The 7,254-nt window shown below is 47.9% G+C and overlaps 1 long non-coding RNA gene across 1 annotated transcript; it reads right to left on the bottom strand.

Annotated features, from left to right (window-relative positions):
- Positions 1-4,567: 4,567 nt before the first annotated feature.
- LOC309380405 lies at positions 4,568-5,664 on the bottom strand. The gene is made up of 3 exons (XR_014172911.1): positions 5,559-5,664; positions 4,681-4,852; positions 4,568-4,640 (listed from the first exon to the last, which is right to left on the bottom strand). It is a non-coding gene; the product is annotated as an uncharacterized lncRNA (long non-coding RNA).
- Between the last annotated feature and the right edge of the window lie 1,590 nt (positions 5,665-7,254).

Raw genomic sequence — 7,254 nt, 5'->3', positions numbered from 1 at the left:
TGAGGGGCGGCGGGGCATCTGTTTAATTCGGAGCAACCCCGATCCGATTGTTTTGAGAGATGAATGGGGCGGGGGAGTCGTTTCCATGTTTGACGATTATTAATCCCTCCCTCCACTTTCAATTCTGATGGGGGGTGGGCAGGAGAAAAAGAAGAAGAAATGGATTAGAAATGGTATCAAGAGGGATTATTCGTTTATATCAGCCAGATGGAGCCATACGGGGCGATTGGAAAGCAACAAAGGGGAGAGGATTTTTATTATTCTTTTTTTGTAATGGTTAGGAGGAATTATTTGCGGGGGGGGGAGATTTACAAACAAGCAAGCCACTGAGTTGTTGCAGAGATGGCGAAAGGGGAGTGAAATGCCTCTGGTTCCTTTAACTCTGTCGCTTCCCTTTAACTGGATCTAACTGTTTACAGAGAGAGAGAAAGAGAGAGAGATGGCGCAAATTTGGATTTAAAGCGGGGTAAGCGACAGAGGATCTCTCCTCCCAAGCACGCATCTCTCTTTGCTTGGGTTAGCACAGGCTACTTCTATTTTATCTCCCCCATCACCCCCTTCCCATCATTATTTTAAATTAAATACAACCCCTGGAAAATGTTTCGAGTATCATCTACTTAGGACGAATACAAGTTGGGGGGGGGGAGCGGAGCAGGGATGAGGAAGAGGGGAAATCCATTCAACCACCAGTGACCTCAGAATGCACCTGCTGATTGGATACAAAGAACTGGGGGGTGAGGAATTAAGAGGGAGACCCCCCCATCTCCAGCCCTCCCCTCCACCATGCGGGCTTATACGATTACAAGGGGTGGGGGTGATAGTTAACCAAAGCCAACCCAAAACGTCCTTCAAAGCTGATATCTATCTATATCTATCTATCTATCTATCATCTATCTATCTATCTATCTATCTATCTATCTATCTATCTATCTATCTATCAGTCTATATTTATATCATCTATCTATCATCTATATCTATCTATCTATCTATATCTATCTATCTATCATCTATCTATCTATCTATCATCTATCTATCTATCTATCTATCTATCTATCTATCTATCTATCTATCTATCCAATCTATCTATCTCTATCTAAAACTGAGATAATATAAACTGAGGAATATTTTTTTAAAGAGAGAGAGGGAGAGAGAAGCCTTCGATAAATAACAAATCTTCTAAATCCGAATGAAATGTTGTTGTTGTTCTTGAGGGTCACGGGTAGGGTTTTTTGCTTTTGCCCCCCCCACCTCCTCCTGCTAATTCACTCCAAAACCACCCACTTGAAATAAGCCGCACCACCCCACAAAACAAAACTCTCTCCGGCGCTCGCAACAAAAATGCACTAAAGGGATGTGATCTTTCGGGCTTAAAATGCTTTATTGATTGAAATAATTGAAGCATTATTTGGATTTGTTCTGACACCGACGCTGATTTAAAGATTTCTCCTCTGATCGATCGTTGTCCCGGCGCAAAGAAAACGCTGTCCGATCTGAGCAGGAATCCATCTATCTATTCCCTCTCTCCTCATATGCAGAATAAAAATAATAATAATGCGCTTATTTATTTGTTTTTATGTCGCGTAGTCCCACCCCCTCTTTCTACTCTTTCAGTGGTAAATCATCCCAATTAATCCCTTCGCCGCTCCCCTCGCCATAGAGCCTCTTATCTTCGGTGCATCTGCTTTCAGTTTGCACGTTCAGTGAACTGCGGCGGACAATAGTTGCAGGGAGGGCGGGGGAGGAAGGGGGAAAAATCCCTCAACATAGAGGGAGAAGAGATGGCAACTCCCCAGCTGTGTTCCATTTCGGCCGCTCTGGGCAGCAAAGGAAAAGGAAGACGCCCCCTCCGCCCAAAGATCCCCTCCTGCTCCTGGCCTGCGCCGGAAAGCCACCCCCAGGCTGCGGAGGGACCTCTCTAATGGGGCGGAATCGGTGGAGGCGGTGCGTCCGCAGGAAGAGCAGCTCAGGCCAGTGGAAGTCTGCCTTATTGTGGGCTTCAGACCCAGGAAAGGATGCGAATGGTACCCAAAAGGGAAGAGAGCGCGCGAAGCTGGTGGGGAGCGAAGGGGTTAAGTGGGCAAGGAGGGGGAGGGAGGGGAGAAAAGTAATCGAGCAATTAGGGGGTGAGTATATTTGCCCCCCCCTATAGATCCGACGTTGTGACTCTGCACTATCCAATTCTTGCACATTTATTCCCCTTAAGTCTGCCATATCCTGCGGGCTTTAGCCAACTAGCTTCTACTCAGAGTAGAACGCACTGGATTTAATGGACTCCGTTTCACCATGTCCATTAATTTCAGTGTGTGTATTCTTTCTTTCTTTCTTTCTTTCTTTCTTTCTTTCTTTCTTTCTTTCTTTCTTTCTTTCTTTCTTTCTTTCTTCAGTCTCCGGCCAGAAGAACTGTTTTGACTACTTTCTCTAAATAAATACTCGAAAACAAACAGCCCACCAGCTTTTGGTTGGTCCCCCCCCCAACTATGCCTGCTCTCCCATAGGTTTCTCCGGAGGGAATTCCCATTGGACGAGAGGGAGGCATTGGAAACCCATCGAACGTGGCTGTCCTCCTTCTCCTCCCCCTCCCGTTCGCTTCGGAAGGTGCCAATTGCGCGGTACCCTAGAAAAGGCAGAGGACCACGGCATTCCCTGTGTGCGGGCGTTCCCTGAAACATAGACAGATGGAGGGGTGGAGTGTGTGTGTGTGTGTGTGTGTGTGTGTGTGTGTGTGTGTGTGTGTGTGTGTGTGTGATGTGAGGGAAGAGGGAATCCGATTGTCTGTTTCCACACACACAAACACGCCCCTCCCCAGCGCAGCAGATCTCGTTTTGGCCTGGAAAAGGCGGTCTAACTCCACTCAAGTCCGCTTGGGAAAGTAAAAGCTTATAGGGCGGGGTGGGGGGAGGAGGAGGAGGGGAGAGATGCATGTGGCTTTAATAGCAGTGAAAGTATTACAGAGGGATCAGATTAAGCGAGAGAGGGGGCTTTTGAACATCTGTCTAATGCAGCCAATAGAGATGACATTAGTGATATTGGAGGGAGAGAGGGAGAGGGAGAGGGAGCAACAAACAGATCGAGCCGGGATTATGAGAAACCCTCCCAATCCGATTAGTCCCTGCCCCTCTTCTTTCCCTCTCTCTTTCTCTCTCTCCCCCTCTCTTTCTGCCAGCCGGATCCTGAGCCCAGGGAAGACTAGATTGGATAATAACGTGCTGTTAGCACCCTGCGGTTGGGTTGAGGCTCTGCAAGCCCAGAGGCTGGAGGAGAAAAAGAATAACTCACAAATGCTGCTGCAGCGGGAGAGACAGAGGAGCACGGTCTCATCCTGCCCAGGTACCCTTTTGCCTGCAGCGGAGCTCGGAGGGTCAGGCTACAAGTCGCCCCGAGCTAAAGAATATTAAGAAGAAAATTCTTCCCGCTAGAGTAGAGGGCTCCAGCGTTATCTTCCAGGCAGGGATGTTGTAGCTTTGCCTTGCTGACTATTCTTTCTAAGGCAACCATTCTATGTTGGCGCCGCCCAAATTTTGCTGGACTCTGTCTCCCATCAGCCTTGGCTGTCACAGCCAACTTTGGTTAGGGATGGTGGCAATATCTGGAGGACCGTGAGTGAACCACCCCTGCACTGATATTTTGCTCCTATACATGGAGGTTCTGGCCAAGTTTCCTTGGCCAGTGGCCAGTAGAGCTTTCAGCCTGGCTGGTGGTGTACTGACCTAGTTTGGAAGTAGGTCTCCGAAACCCAGCCCCAGAACATCCCCCCAATCTCCCCCCCCCCACATTATCCTTTTAACTGAGCATGGTGCAGAACTGAGTCTGAAGTTTTCTCTATGCAGATTAGTGTGGTGAGGGTGTCGGATTAGGTTCTGAGGGACCATGATTCAAATCCCCACTTAGCCTTGAAGTTCACTGGGTCACCTTGGTCTAGTCACCAACTGGCAGCCTAACCTACTTCATAGGGTTGTTGTGAGGGGAATATTGGGTTGGGGGGCTTGCACACCCTTTGGGTTTCTTGGAGGAATAGTGGGATATAAATGCAGTAATAAAAACCCGCACAAAAATATAAATGTACTGTAAACTGCCTTGTGAAGGACAGCGTATAAATTTAATAAATAATAATATTAATACTATTAATTATAATTAAATAATATTACTACTAATAATAACAATAATAAAGGGACGTGGGTGGTGCTGTGGGTTAAACCACAGAGCCTAGGACTTGCCGATCAGAAGGTCAATGGTTCGAATCCCTGCAGCGGGGTGAGCTCCCGTTGCTCGGTCCGTGCTCCTGCCAACCTAGCAGTTCAAAAGCACGTCAAAGTGCAAGTAGATAAATAGGTACCGCTCCGGCGGGAAGGTAAACGGCATTTCCGTGCACTGCTCTGGTTCGCCAGAAGCGGCTTAGTCATGCTGGCCACATGACCTGGAAGCTGTACGCTGGCTTCCTTGGCCAATAAAGCGAGATGAGCGCTGCAACCCCAGAGTTGTCTGCGACTGGTCAGGGGCCCCCTTTACCCCTTTAATATTAATAATGTGCCCTGCTCGGAGAATGACCTTTCTCATGAACTACAAATGATAGGGCCAACTGCTGGAAGGGCCATGGTTCCTGCTGAGAGGATTTAGATTTCCATTGTCATTTCAATGATGCTCTGGCTCCAGACTATGTGCTCTACCAGGCTGATGATGGACACTTTTAAAGCAACAGTTTGGAGAGGAAAAAGCACCTCTAGTTGTAGCATATCCATGGCAGAAAACTTTGTCACCCTTTGTGTGTCAATCAACTCTGCTGTGCCTACGCTGGCTACTTTTGACTGCAAACTCCGCTCAGGTGGTGGTGTAAAAAGGAAGCCCGAGATGGGACCTTCTTTCAGCAGGGATGTTGTTGTTGTTGTTTAGTTTAGTCGTGTCCGACTCTTTGTGACCCCATGGACCAGAGCACGCCAGGCACTCCTTTCTTCCACTGCCTCCCGCAGTTTGGTCAAACTCATGCTGGTAGTTTCGAGAACACTGTCCAACCATCTCGTCCTCTGTCGTCCCCTTCTCCTTGTGCCCTCCATATTTCCCAACATCAGGGTCTTTTCCAGGGAGTCTTCTCTTCTCATGAGGTGGCCAAGGTATTGGAGCCTCAGCTTCACAATCTGTGCTTCCAGTGAGCACTCAGGGTTGATCTCCTTCAGAATGGATCAGTTTGATCTTCTTGCAGTCCATGGGACTCTCAAGAGTCTCCTCCAGCACCATAATTCAAAAGCATCAATTCTTTGGCGATCAGCCTTCTTTATGGTCCAGCTCTCACTTCCATACATCACTACTGGGAAAACCATAGCTTTAACTATACGGACCTTTTTTGGCAAGGTGATGTCTCTGCTTTTTAAGATGCTGTCTAGGTTTGTCATTGCTTTTCTCCCAAGAAGCAGGCGTCTTTTAATTTTGTGGCTGCTGTCACCATCTGCAGTGATCATGGAGCCCAAGAAAGTAAAATCTCTCACTGCCTCCTTCCCCTTCTATTTGCCAGGAGGTGATGGGACCAGTGGCCATGATCTTTGTTTTTTTGATGTTGAGCTTCAAACCATATTTCAGCAGGGATACAAAATGGCAATCATGTAATATTGTTGTTGACGTGTTGCATCAGACGGCTTTAAAAAGGGAGCCAATAAATTCATGGAAGTTAATGGTGACTATGGGACGCGGGTGGCGCTGTGGGTTAAAGCCTCAGCGCCTAGGGCTTGCCGATCGAAAGGTCAGCGGTTCGAATCCCCGCGGCGGGGTACGCTCCCGCTGCTCGGTCCCAGCGCCTGCCAACCTAGCAGTTCGAAAGCACCCTCGGGTGCAAGTAGATAAATAGGGACCGCTTTCTAGCGGGAAGGTAAACGGCGTTTCCATGTGCAGCTCTGGCTCGCCAGAGCAGCGATGTCACGCTGGCCATGTGACCCAGAAGTGTCTTCGGACAGCGCTGGCCCCTGACCTCTTGAGTGAGATGTGCACACAACCCCAGAGTCTGGCAAGACTGGCCCGTACGGGCAGGGGTACCTTTACCTTTACCTTTAATGGTGACTAGCCTTAATGGCTATACAATATACATTATACATCCAGTCTCAGAGTCAGCATACCTTGGAATACCAGCCCCTGGGGAACAGGTGCAAGAGAGGGCTATTGTGTTCCTTGTGGGCTTCTCAGAGGCATCTGGTTGGCCACAGTGGGAAACAAGATGCTGGACTAGATAGGTCTTTGGCCTGATCCAGTAGATGCTCTTATAGGGTATCCTCTTTCTTGGAGGCTTAGCATGGGCAGCAGGCTAGAGAGAGTTGGCACTATGACCACTTCTCACTGGCCCAGTATGTGCAATCCAACACAGTAAAGCTTCCCTTTTCCTTACCCCTCTTAACCAAGAAATCAGACCACAGACTGGAAAGTAAGCATAAAATATAATTTACTTACTCAACAGTCTTGCATTAGTTTTCAGCTACAGCAGCATTAAAAACTCTGCAGGTAGAATACTTATATTTACTGTAAAAACAGGCTCAAGCCTGTGCCTGGGACTGGAGCAAGCATGGGGCATGTCTGCCCTCACAGCTGGTCAAGGGAAAGGGGGAGGAAACAGAATGTTAGATATGTTCCTTCCCTCCCAGGAGAATTGGGGAAATGACATCACACAGAGCCCTCTCTACCCACTACATTTTCTCTGGTTTGTGTATCTGCCTGTCAGCAATGCAGCTCTGTGGTATTAGTGGCACAGTATGCATTTGTTAGGTTTAGCTGCTAACCTTCCACAAGCAAGTAGAGCTATTTGCAACCTTGGCATCTCGTCAGCTATGCCCGTAAAATGCCAAGAGTCATTCTCTTCCCAGCACTGGTTCCTTGGTGGAGAGCAGGAACAGACTTTGGTACTATGGCACTCTGAGCTAGGACAAAATTTGGCATTGAGTAGATACCTGTACAAATGATGTTGTTGTTTTGTCTTGCACCCCCTCTGCTTGGTGGCCTGTGGGTGGGTGGAAACAGCCTGCATCAGCCTACATCCAGTGATGTAGAGTGGTGTAGGAATGTAACATAACAAGGGCACTGCAAATATAGCATGCAGACTACAGACATGCACCAGAGAGCCTTGATAGGCTGATGATCCCAAGCATGTTACTCTGGGAGTTTAAGAACATCAATCTATCCTTTTATAGGTGAAGGAAATGCCAGTGTAGCACAACACTAGCACAGCCAAAATAAATCTGTTTACCATACAAAGCAGTTCTTTCTCCATTGTGATCCTGTTTA

Source organism: Podarcis melisellensis (assembly GCF_964234715.1).
Source record: "Podarcis melisellensis genome assembly, chromosome: 11".
NCBI lineage: Eukaryota > Metazoa > Chordata > Lepidosauria > Squamata > Lacertidae > Podarcis > Podarcis melisellensis.
This window is presented reverse-complemented; position numbering and strand designations above follow the sequence as displayed.